The sequence below is a fragment of the Coenobita brevimanus genome, chromosome 75, assembly GCF_032717465.1.
Source record: "Coenobita brevimanus isolate Jiangsu-jjx chromosome 75, ASM3271746v2, whole genome shotgun sequence".
NCBI classification, from domain to species: Eukaryota; Metazoa; Arthropoda; class Malacostraca; order Decapoda; family Coenobitidae; genus Coenobita; species Coenobita brevimanus.
In genome coordinates, this window is record NC_137028.1 from 6,339,412 (window position 1) to 6,352,016 (window position 12,605).

The window sequence follows — 12,605 nt, forward strand, 5'->3', positions numbered from 1 at the left end:
AAAAAAAGCGTTAATATTAGTGCGTATTATATGTAGGTAAGAGGATATTATTTTCTTGATAATTAGTAACTGTTAGACTCTCTCTCTCTCTCTCTCTCTCTCTCTCTCTCTCTCCCTCTCTCTCTCTCTCTCCTAAGCACGATATCGTAAGTGTCGTGTCGAAAAGAGAGAGAACGAATTTGTCTAAAAAAGTCCTATTACCTAATAATTACTCATGCTATATGCTCCATTCAAATAATTTTAGGCCTCAATCTTTCTATTAGGTCTTTTTCAATCAATTTCAGCCTCAGTTATATTAAATCAAGCTCATTCGTGTCATTTTTAATCCACTCTTGCCAATTTTGGTTACTTACGATTGGTTCGGGGGTCTCTTAGGTCCAGGCAGTGTAATTCTGGTCAAGTTAGGAAAATTCAGACCATTAAAGGTTTAGGGAAGCCTTTTATATCCAATCTGGCGTTGTTTGATCTATGCAGGTCACTTTAAGTATATTTATGACTATTTAGGTCGCTTCATAACCATTCACTTTAGGTCACCCAGGACCTTTACAGTCACTCTGGCTCCTTTAGGTAAAATCAGGTTACATAGGGCCAGTTACACCCAATTATTTTAGGTCCATTCAGGAAGGATCAGGTGTATCGGGCTAAGATAATGGAGGGGCAGGATAGGGAACGTATACCTTAAGAGGATGAACGTTGCAGGTACATCAGTAAGACACAAATTAAAGCTAGGCAGTAAAATATGAGTGTTTGCACAGGCATGAGTGGGCAAGGCGTGACGGGTGATGCGTGGCGGGTGGTGGCGGGGCGCGTTGTGTACACCCTGTGAATAATGGCGCAATGTAAAAGTGAAGTGTTGACGGTGTGCAGGTGTAAGTCACAGATTCTCCTTAAAAGTTTAAAATGGAGGGTAGAAAACTGAGGATGCTGGATGGAGACGAGTTGGCAAGATGGCCTAAGATGGTGGAAGGGAGTCGGGCAGGGCGTGATACACCCTGTGAAGATGGGCATTATAGGATGGCCTGAATGGACAGACTGAAGCTTTAATGCAAAGTTTTCTCTTAGCACAAAAACAAACTAAGCACGCGTCACTTACACACACCTGGCCTGTTCCGACGTAATAAAAAAAATAAGAACAAATCGTAAAGCAACAACAACAACACACACATATACATACACACACGTACACACAAAATAGATAAACAAATAAATATATAATTAAATAAACAAGGAAAAAAAAAGGGTATATAAGAGACGCTGATATGGGGGAGGACAGGGCAGGAGGAGGAAAAAAAAAAAAAAAAGAGAGGGTGAAAAATAAGGCAGGGGATGAGAAGGAAGTGCTAAAAAAATGTGAGGATAAAACACCGGAACAGCCTCACACTAGGCCTAATAAGATTCCCTAAGACAGGTTTTGTTCCTGGGTCCCCCCCCCCTCTCTCTCTCTCTCTCTCTCTCTCTCTCCCTATCAACCCTTCCCTCTCCAGTTTTTCTCGTCCACTTTCCTCCCCCCTTCACTTCCCTCACCATCCTCTGCCACTCGTTCATTTCCTCTTGTTTCCCTCCTAACTCTTCCCTCCATCCTCTCCCCCACACAGAATCCCATCCATTTCCTTCCCCTCCCTATGTCCTGTCTTTCCTTCCCTTGCTTTCCCTTTCCTTCCTTTCCTCCCAGCTCCAAATACCCTGCCATCCCTCCCCTTCCTTCCATTCCTCTCTCCTTCCATCACTTCAATCCTTCCCCTCGCCTCCACTCCCCTCCCCTCTATTCCCCTTTCTTTCACATCCCCTCTCCACCCCCCAGTAGCCTGACTCCACTCCCCTCGCCCCTCCCATCACTCTTCCATCTCCCCGCTCCTCTCCCCTCACTTCCTCCCCCTCCCCACCTCCGTCTATTACCACAGATGACACTTTTGCTTCACCCCCGAAATCTTCTCCCGAAAGTTTGTCGGTAGATTCTCGACGAACTTGGAAAAGCCTTCGGGAGAGAGAGGGAGGGAGGGGTGGGGAGGACGGGAGGGGGGGTAGAGAAGGAGAGAAGAGAGAGAGAGAGAGAGAGAGAGAATAAGGAACGGTGATGAGAAATGAAGGGAAGGGAGAGACGGCAAGGGAGCGAAGGAAAATAAAAAGGAAAAGTGAAAATTACTTGTGAGAATACAGATGAAACATGGAAAAAAGAAAGACGGAGGAAGGGACAGAGAACAAAGGGTAGAGTGAAAAATAATATGCACAGAAGATGCAAAAAACGCGAAAGGGGCAGGGGAGAGAGAGAGAGAGAGAGAGAGAGAGAGAGAGAGAGAGAGAGAGAGAGAGAGAGGAGTTGGAGGAAAAAAAAATACAGGAAAAAGAAAGACAGTAGAAGGGAGAGCAACACAGAAAGAGCAAGAAAGCGTACAGACAGAGAACTAATGAATAGAGAAAAAGAAGCAAGAAAGAGAGAAAGAGGTAAGACGTGGGGGGGGAGGGTCTGGTCTCCTAAATGATTAATCCCAGTCCCCCCTTAAAACAGCGCCGCGCCGTAGCTCTAGAAAATGTATAGAGGGAGGGAGAGGGACAGAACGTACGGCCTTTGTATGGACGACTTTGGGTAGAAGAAAGTTCCGGCCTTATTTTCCGTGCTGGGTGTGTGAGGTGTTAATTAATTGGCTTAAGTAGGGGCGAGAGGCACTAAGAGGCCTGAGAGGAGAGAGGGCCGCTCCTCGTTTTAAAGTGTCCATTTTTTCCCCGTAAGTCTTTTAAGCAGTTTTCGAAGGTGCATCGTAGGCCTCCCCTGCAGGTCTATTCAACGCAGTCTTGGTCATCCCTTACTATCCATACTATCTTCAGTCTCGTTTAATCCGTACTATTTATGCTATCTTCAGTTTCGGTTCCTTATTATCTATACTAACCTTTGTCTCCTTTAATCCTTACTGTTTATGTCATCCTTAGTCTCGGTTAACCATCACTCCTCTTTGACGACTTGCCTATTTTGCTATGATGTATTGCAAACGATTCTCCCGAACAAGTGATTCTCCCGGGCTCTGAGGATTAAGACACCATTTCGATTTAACTCTTAAATTTCGGGGACAACTTACCTGCTTTAATCTTGTTAACGGCATACGATTGTCTCTCCCTGGCAAATTTCTTTAGATCTGGGAGATGTGCTACTTCAAACCTTCAATACTAGAGGTCTGTTCGAAGTCGAATTTTAGCATCTAAATATTATCGCCTTCATACAAACTAATAAAACCAAGAATCTATTAGCTCTAACGATCCATTTCCTAACAACAAACTGGGAGAGCCTGGCAAATATAAAAAGCCTAGGGTACTCACTTTCTCGAGAAATTACACACTGTCAACTAAATGTGTGACGAAAACTGTGGAAAAACATGTCTAACATTTCCATCACGATACAAAAACCTAAAATAAGAAAAGCCCAATATTATTTAACGGAGATCATTTTAAATCTGTTCACAAAGATAGGTCATCCCCAGGTTGATTAAAAATGACAGGTGGCAGTAAGAAGGATGAAGTGTAATATGTAATCGAAGTGATGAGCAACAGATGTTAAAGTCGTTTTTAATGTTCAACTGTTTTCTCTCTCATCACGATCTCCACATTACGGTGGAAACCAGTTTGTATTTGCTCAGTTTCTTTCTTCTTCTTCTTCTTTTTTCCACTTTTTTCTTCCAACACTTTCCAATTTGGTGTCATTCCTTCATTTCTTCGCCAGTTAATTTCAAACTTTGTGCAACAGCTTCCTGGTAAATACCCCCGACCTCTTTTATTTTTATCTTTAAATTCTGGCTTTATTAAAGGGTTTTATGACGTGAAGGGTTAAACCACACAAACTCAAATTTGTGGATCCTTTGTTCGTGAATGATTATTGATCATCACGACAATCTCTGCATACATGTCTTGCCCTTTCCGTGTCAGTGTGCAATGTACATAGTTGTGTGGAGACCATTCTACATTTCCCTAGGTTTATTCGCAATATTTAATTAAGCATAAACCCTTCACACTGATGACGTTCTTGTATATTTAAAACAGGCCACAAACAGACGATTTTAATCAACTTATGAAGGATCTCCAATAGCCACGGGGTACATGAGGGCTGTACATAACCTTCCCATTTTGAAAATTTTTCCCCTTAGCCGAATACAATCGTTTCACAAGAACCTGTAAGCCCGAACAGTCCCCTGAGTCATTTTCTTTACCCCCTGCAACACGAGGACATTATTTACAGCATATTATTGTCGTAACCACACGATTTTACTCAGTTTAGGAGAACACCAAGGAAGTGAGGGGGTTAATGAATGCTACATCTGACTTCTCCATTTGGAAATGTCTCTCCTAGGCTAAATAAAACTGTCCGGAGATAGAAAAAAAATAATAAAAGAATGTCATAGGATTAAAGAGGCCAACTGAGTGCAGAGCCGAATATGGCGGGGGAAAAAAATAATCGTTTCCACAAAAAAAAAAAAAAAAAAAAAGCCTCCCAAATATAAAGACGACCAAGCAGTTTAACCTCTTCAACCCAATGACGTATTTTCACGCTGTTCTTCCTGACTAAAGACGATTTTCATTTATCCGTTTTTTTTTTTTTTTTCCCGATCAGCACGAGTTAGATACAGCCTTCACGAGCCCCTCCACCATTACAAGTCCTTCTTAAGTCGAACAGTATCATCAAGAGGTGACAGGAATTTACTAAACTATTGTCATGTGGCTTTGGAAATCTCTTAACACAAGTTCCTTCGCAATTTATTCTTCACCTTGCACCCCAGCGGCCTCTTATATGTCACTAATGAAAACTATGGTGAAATTAAAAAGACATGAATAGAAAACAAGAGAAGGTTAGGGAGGAGTGTACAAAATAACTTGCTTAGGAAGAGGTGCTACGAAGCCTCCTAATGCCACCTAGAGTAAGGGCTAAGGCTTTACTAAGTTTTATCTCCACAACAAACACTATGCTCCTCCTTCAAATTAGTTCAATTTACAGTCATCCCATATAAACTATTATTCACCCATATAAATGAATAAGACACTACAAAACGCGGATATCTATACACACAGTAATCAAACACTGAGACAAGAAACCTGGAAAAAACACATCTAACATTTCAGGCACATTCCAGATCAGAATTAATAATATGATCTTTTCCCAAATTTCAATGCAAAGATCTTTAAAAATCATCATCATAAAGCCAATCCTATCAACCTGGACCATCCTTCGTCCAACATAAAACTGAATACGGTTCCGAAAAAATGTGGAGTCCAATACAAACACTAAGACAAGGGGGAAAAAGCGCCCCAAACATTTCAATCACAGACCAGATCAAGGAAAGACCAAAGAGACCTCCCAGAACGGACACAAAATATTTCAAAATTTTACATCATTTTAATTTTCAGACACTACTCTCTTCAATTATTCTTTCATCATCATCATCATCAGCCCTAACTCAGACATAAAACTGGTTAAAGCACCTAAAAAAAAAAAAATCAACACCCAGTAGCCAAACACTAACCCACGCAAACTGGAAAAAAAAAAAAAAATACTCATCAAACATTTCAATCACAGAGCAGATTAAAAAAAGACCATCTCCCCTAAAATAAGGCTGGGACATTTTAAGGCCCAGGTAGCCCCGTGGACCAATTAGCTGGTAATTAGACGATGAGTTGGACAAAATTAGCGGGAAAATAAAAGAGTCTCCCCCTACACGCGTCTGGCCTGGGGCGGTGGGGGTAAGGAGGGTGTGGGGAGGAGGGTTAAATAGGGTTCAGTGGGCCGGGGAGATTAGAGAAAGTGAGTGAGAGTGAGTGAGTGTAAAGGTGAGCGAGTGAGGGTTTGAAAGAGTGAGTTTCAGTGTAAGTGGATGTGCTCGCTCTCTCTCTCTCTCTCTCTCTCTCTCTCTCTAGGTCTATCCATCTATCTATTTATCGAGAAAGGGGGATGGGTTGGGTATGGGGGGGTGAGGTCTTTGGTCGCTGTGGAGGGGAGGTGTCCAGGGCTAGAATGAGTGGGAGGTCGAGAGGGAGGGGGAGTGCTGCAGGTAACTAACCATCACTACTGCTACTACCATCACTATTTCTCTTATCCCTACTACTCCTATCACAGCCACTATACGCACAACTACTTCTACTCTTGGTATCCTAATATTTCCACTCCTACTCCTGCAATCACAACTACTCCCATTCCTACTCATACTATCCCTGCTTCTCCTTCCAATATTACTCCTCCCACTGTGACGACGATTAAATGAAAAGAATAAAACACCAAATGGACAGCAAGAAATAACTCCAAAGCTGCCATGTTACTTCCACCTTCCCTTCGTGACAGACAAGCAGCCCCTTCAGTACTATGACACAATTTCCAGCTTTATTACCCAGACGAATTTCTTTGCCTAAGTAATGATTGACTGGTTCAATTAAAATCTATATCCATTAACTCCTCTACTACGATGCTGTACTGATTATTGTGTTCTATTTATTATTTTGTTATTTTATTTACTATTATTTTTATTAGTTTGGAAAATCGCCTCCCACAATTAAAGGGTATGTCGATAACCGAAAGGCAGTACTCTCGTGGGTTTAGAAGGCTCCTTGACATCTCTTCCTTCACCCTTGAAGCTGGTAACGTGTTTACTTCATTCACTCCTATTATAAGCGATAGGGCGAGTGTTAAGTTTTGACAGGTGTGTGTGTGTGTGTGTGTGTGTGTGTGTGTGTGTGTGTGTGTGTGTGTGTGTGTGTGTGTGTGTGTGTGTGTGTGTGTGTGTGTGTGTGTGTGTGTGTGTGTGTGTGTGTGGCTCTCCTACGAGGAGGAGGAGGAGGAGGAGGAGGAGGAGGAGGAGCAGCAGCAGCAGCAGCAGCAGCAGCAGCAGCAGCAGCAGCAATAAGGGGAGGAGGAAGAAGAGAGAGTAGATGGTAAGAAGTGTGGCAGCATCTTGACCTTAATTTAAAAGCCCTCACATTGTGTACAAGGAGGAGGAGGAGGAGGAGGAGGAGGAGGAGGAGGAGGAGGAGGAGGAGGAGGAGGAGGAGGAGGAGGAGGAGGAGGAGGAGGAGGAGGAGGAGAAGAAGAAGAAGAAGAAGAAGAAGAAGAAGAAGGAGAGAGAGAGAGAGAGAGAGAGAGAGAGAGAGAGAGAGAGAGAGAAACAGTAGTAGTTGGTAGGAAGTGTGGGAGCTTCTTGACCTTAATTTAAAAGCCCCACCTTATGTACACAGTGTGGTATCTGAGGTTGAGCACAGTGTACGTCCGTCTGTCTCAGCCCACATTCTCATTTGCTAGAGTCAACACGGGTAGGCCTGTTATTCATGCCTGGGGGGGGGGGAGCAAGAAAAGGGGAAGAGGGGTTAGGGGGAGATGGAAGAGGAGGGAGGAGGAGGAATTGAAGGAACTTGGAAGGAAGGAAAGGAGGGGAGAAGGGATGAAGGATGAGAGAAAAGTTGGAGTAGAGATGGAAATGGGAAAGGATGAATGAAGAGGCGTGAGGAGTAGAGGAAAACATACAGAAATAGGGGAGTAAATTGCTGAATAAAGGGAATAATAAGGGTTGTAGGGTTATGAGTCAAGGAAACGAAGAAATGGGAATAGTTTTAATAAAGGCGGATTAGAATGCTTTGGAAAATAAAGGAAGAAAGGTCGAAGTGGAGGAGGACTGGACGAAAAAGATTTGGATGAAATGAAGGGAAGTGGTGGAAGAGAGAAGGTAATGAGGAAGGAAGGTTGAAGGAAAGAAGAATATAAGGGAAAGGACAGCTGGAGAAAGAGAAGGGATGGAAATGGGGAGGCAAGAAGGACTGAGGGGGAGGGAGGAGCGGAAGAAGGGGAATGAAAAGAACAGAGAAATGTGGATATCTAGGGGGAAGGAAGGGGAATGAACAGATGAGTCGGTGATGAAGAGAATGAAATTGAAGGAAGGAGGGGAACGAAAGTTAGAAATGGGGATGAAGACAAGGAAATCAAGGAGGGCAATAAAAGGATGAAATGGGGAAGAACAGAAGGAAATTTGGGGGAAGAAGGGTAAAGCTGGGGAAAGGGCACGCTCAGTCGCTCACTCTCACCGCCCGAAGGTAAGAGTCACATAATTGATGATGGAAACATTAGATACCTTTATATTCAGATTTATGCTAATCATCTCCAACATTCCGGAGTCCGTCTCTACCAACCCTCCCCTACTCTGCTCTACTCTACTCTGCTTTACCCTTTTCTTCTATACTCTGCTCTATTCTACTCTGCTCTCTTTTACTCTGTTCTACTCTATCTTCCATCTTCAACCTCTCCTTTCCTCTCAGATCTCTCTTCTTCCCTTCCTAGGTCTCCCTTCCTCTCCCATCTCACCTCTCAGCTTCTCTTTTTCTACAGTCTCTCCTTTCTTAAACCCTTTCCTCCACTCTCTCATTTCCTCTCTCTTGCTGTCTGTATGATCAATGTGCAAACATTTATAAGAAAATTTTTTACTACCACCACCTACTTATATCCTCTCGACATCCTTAAATTCAGATCAACAGACTCAGGGCACACGAAAAAAAAAAAAATAATAAATAACGTGGGCGACTGCAGGAATTATGACTCCATATTCCGGTGAAAATAACTTTAAATACTCCAGACAAGCAATTCTAAATAATGTGTGTGTGTGTGTGTGTGTGTGTGTGTGTGTGTGTGTGTGTGTGTGTTTTAATTGTCTCCCATCATTCCTCTCCTCTGTCATTTCTCCCTCTCCCGTCCTTTGTAAGATCACTTCTCAGATCCCTGGTTACGTTCTGCAGCTCTAACTGATAATGCTCCAGTCACCCCTTAATGCTCGTCTCTAGTACCAGCCAATTTCCACATTTTCATCTTCATTTCACTCTCTAATTTTTATATCTTTCACGTTTCCTTTGTCCACCTTTGCATTTACGGTCTCCGCTTCCTCATCTTGTTGTTGTCTACGGGCACTACATCTTTCACTCTTTTCTCTTGCATTTTTCATTTATTTATTTGTACATTACTGCCCTCTTCCCTTTGTCTGTTTATTCCTCTATTGTAGGTAAACAATGGCTTGCGATACTGAATACAAATTATTCTTTTATTACATATTCACTAATCGTTTGTGTTATATTTCCTTTTCAGTATTTTTCTTTAAATGGTTCCTGGTCCTTGGTATACGATTTTCACCAAATATTGTTCTTTTTTTTCTTCTATTATTAATCTGATATTTATTCCAGTTATTTTAGTCTTCCTTACTTTTTAAACAGTACTGCGTCCGTAATGTATGGGTTTGTATAATTGAGTCCATGCGCTTTCATTTATAATTAATTAATCAGTTATGTACTTTGCTCCTTTACTCTCTCTTCATATATCTACTTGTCCTGTTTTAAGATACAACTATAGGGTGAAAGTTTATGCAGTTTCTTGGATTTGGAAAGGTCCATGACACCTATTCTTTGGCGATTTACTTTGCATGTTGCAGTTTAATATTTTTTTGCATTCAAGTTTGCATTATTAACACACACAAACTGCTAGGTGTTATACATGGTCAATCAGAATATTAACCCTTTCAGTACAATGGCGTCTATCTTACTGTACTCTTGCTACCGTCAGGCAACTTCACTGCGTTGGAGAGTTTTTTCCAACTTGAGGGATTAGATATAGCCTTCACTAACCTACCCATAAACAGTAATTCTAGACTGTAAAATGAGAGAGAGAGAGAGAGAGAGAGAGAGAGAGAGAGAGAGAGAGAGTAAAGGGACTATAATATATCAGTAGGCTTGTAAGGAGGGAGGGTTGTAGGGAGCCTTCCATGTCCACGAGAATACAGCCTGTATGATAACATTAACTTAATAATTCACAGGAAAAGGATAGCAGGGTGTGTTTGCCATATGGAAAATTCAGAGCATAATTCCCAGACACACACTGTTTACATCCGAGTTAACTTTTTCCAGCCGTAGGGCGAGTTTTGAATTAGCAACCAGTCTCCCGGTTAGTGTAAAATCGTGTGGAACCGGCGAGATATAAATGTTAGTAAGTGAGGGTACTGTTAGGGGTTAAGAGAGACTGTTGACAACCTTTCCACTGCCAGATTAAATTAGGGGGTAAAATGTTGTGATGATAGTACGTCTAAAATATGAGGGGGAGTGGTCCAAACCCTATAATATAAATGTTAGTGTGTAAGGGCTATGTTAGGGAGGATAAGACTGCTGCTAACCTTTTCACTGCCAGATTAAATTAGTAGGTAAAATGACAACAAGTCTAAAATACGATGCAGTGGTCCAAGTCTAAAATATTGGAGGGGTGAATCAAAGTCTATATTGTGGATCCCGACTCTCATGTCTGCGGGACGGCTCAGTCAGTGTAACACGAATCTTCCCAGCGTGATTTCTGTACAAAGATATTTTACTCCTTATAGTCTCTGTTCTCTTACGTACATTAATTGCATACCTCATTAGCACTCTACTTTCCAGGGCATTTTATTTCTTAAAGTGTCTCCTTTCTTATGTACATTAATTGCAAGGCAGATTACTAATTTCAAGAGGCAGCCAAAATGTCGTCGCTCCCCACACCCGCAGGATAAGCCATCCCTGGAACACACAAGATTCTGGACAGCAATATCCGAACCACCCAGTCTACTGTTTAAGATGTGGTAATATAGCAGTTTAACGCCCTTTGCTCCGGAACATACTTTTTATTTCATTCTTGCTGTCTCCAGACGATTATATTCAGCTCAGGAGAGACTTTTCAAACTGAAGGAGTTGATTTAACCTTCTTATTCATAATCGCAACTTGAGGGCCTTTCAAAGTTAAATAAATCGTCTGGAGATGGCTGCAATGAAACAAAAAAACAGATACCATAGTTAAGTAGTTAATGAAGGTTGTTTCTGAACCCTACACTACCATGAGTCTCCTCTAAGCTGAAAAAGCTGTAATATAGTAGAAAAACATCGCCATTATCATCCTCGTCATCATCAGCAGTAGCAGCAACAACAGCAACCATATCTCTTCCTCCCGTTCATGGAAGGGATGAGGAAGTGTACAGAACGAGACAATCAAAAATGAAAAATGAACATTGGAAGGGGTTATGGGGGGAGGGGGAGGGAAGGATGCACCATTCAGAGGCGGCGACCCCAGGCGGCAGCAGCAGATGGCGATAATAATACATGACCCATTAATATGTAGATCATTTCACCTTCTTTACCAACTCTACATTGGGGGCAAATTCAGGTTGTTGGCCGAGTTGACGGTGTGTGTGTGTGTGTGTGTGTGTGTGTGTGTGTGTGTGTGTGTGTGTGTGTGTGTGTGTGTGTGTGTGTGTGTGTGTGTGTGTGTGTGTGTGTGTGTGTGTGTGTGTGTGTGTGTGTGTGTGTGTGTGTGTGTGTGTGTGTGTGTGTGTGTGTGTGTGTGTGTGTGTGTGTGTGTGTGTGTGTGTGTGTGTGTGTGTGTGTGTGTGTGTGTGTGTGTGTGTGTGTGTGTGTGTGTGTGTGTGTGTGTGTGTGTGTGTGTGTGTGTGGCCTTTGCTTGCGAGATGTGTGCGTGTGTTGCGTATGCGAGTTGCGTGCGTTTGTGTGCGTTGCGTGCGGGCATTAGCATATATATGAGAGTTTAAGGCAATAGACACCGCAGAGCAGAAGAGGAGAGGGGAGGCTGATTGTTGATGTCGTCTGGGTATTGAGTGTATGGGGTGGTCGCCGGGTAGGTAGGTAGGTAGGTCGGTAAGTAGGTAGGTAGGTAGGCTGGTTGGTAGGTAGGCAGGTAGAGAGGTATGTAGGCAGGAAAGGGGTGAAGGGTGGTAGACTGAGTGGATAGATAAAGAGGTAGGTAAACAGACACATAAGTAGGTATATAGGTAAGTAAGTAGGTGGGAGAAGGGAAGGGTGAGGAGAGCTACAGTAGTTTAGGCAGGTTTGTGGATACGTTAGTTGGTAGGTAAGCAGGTGAGGGAAAGTAGGTGCGTATATAGGACAGGGGACGTAGTAAAGTAGGTAGACAAATGGACAGAAGAATGGAAATTGAACTGTGATGTAGAAAAAACTAACAGAACAGGAATAAAGCAGGAGAGATGGAAGATATAGATAGAATGCTACCAGGGAATTTATGAAAAGAGAAATATATACGAAGATAGAAGGGAGACTGACTGAAAAGTGGATAAGGAAGATAATGAACTGTCACGTATAAAAAGGATGTGAATCGAGAGGGTACGTAAAAGAAAAAGATACAACCATGGAATAAGGCTCAGTAGATTGGAGACAGGCAGACTGACTGAGGTTGATGAACAGATGGAAGGTAGATTGATTACCAGGTGGCCAGGCAGAGGAAGAAGGCAACCAGAGAGCGTGTGGACGGACAGATAAATGGACTAAGGTCTGTTCGGACATATGGAGGAGGGTGGGCTAGAACAAAGCGCCTTAGGACAGAATTAACATCTAAATGGGAGGTCGGTCAAAACAATTACGATGTGGCCAAGTCGATGTGGAAAGTGAAATGATAACGTGGGGGTGAGTGGACAGCTGAGACGCGGGAGATGAATAAGAAATGAAGGAGAGGTGGAGAAGGGCGCGATGAATAAGGAGGTGAAGGGGAGCTGGAGAAGGGATTTAAGGGAGTCAGTGAAAGATAATAGTGTCAAATGATGATGTGAAAATTATTAAGTGGC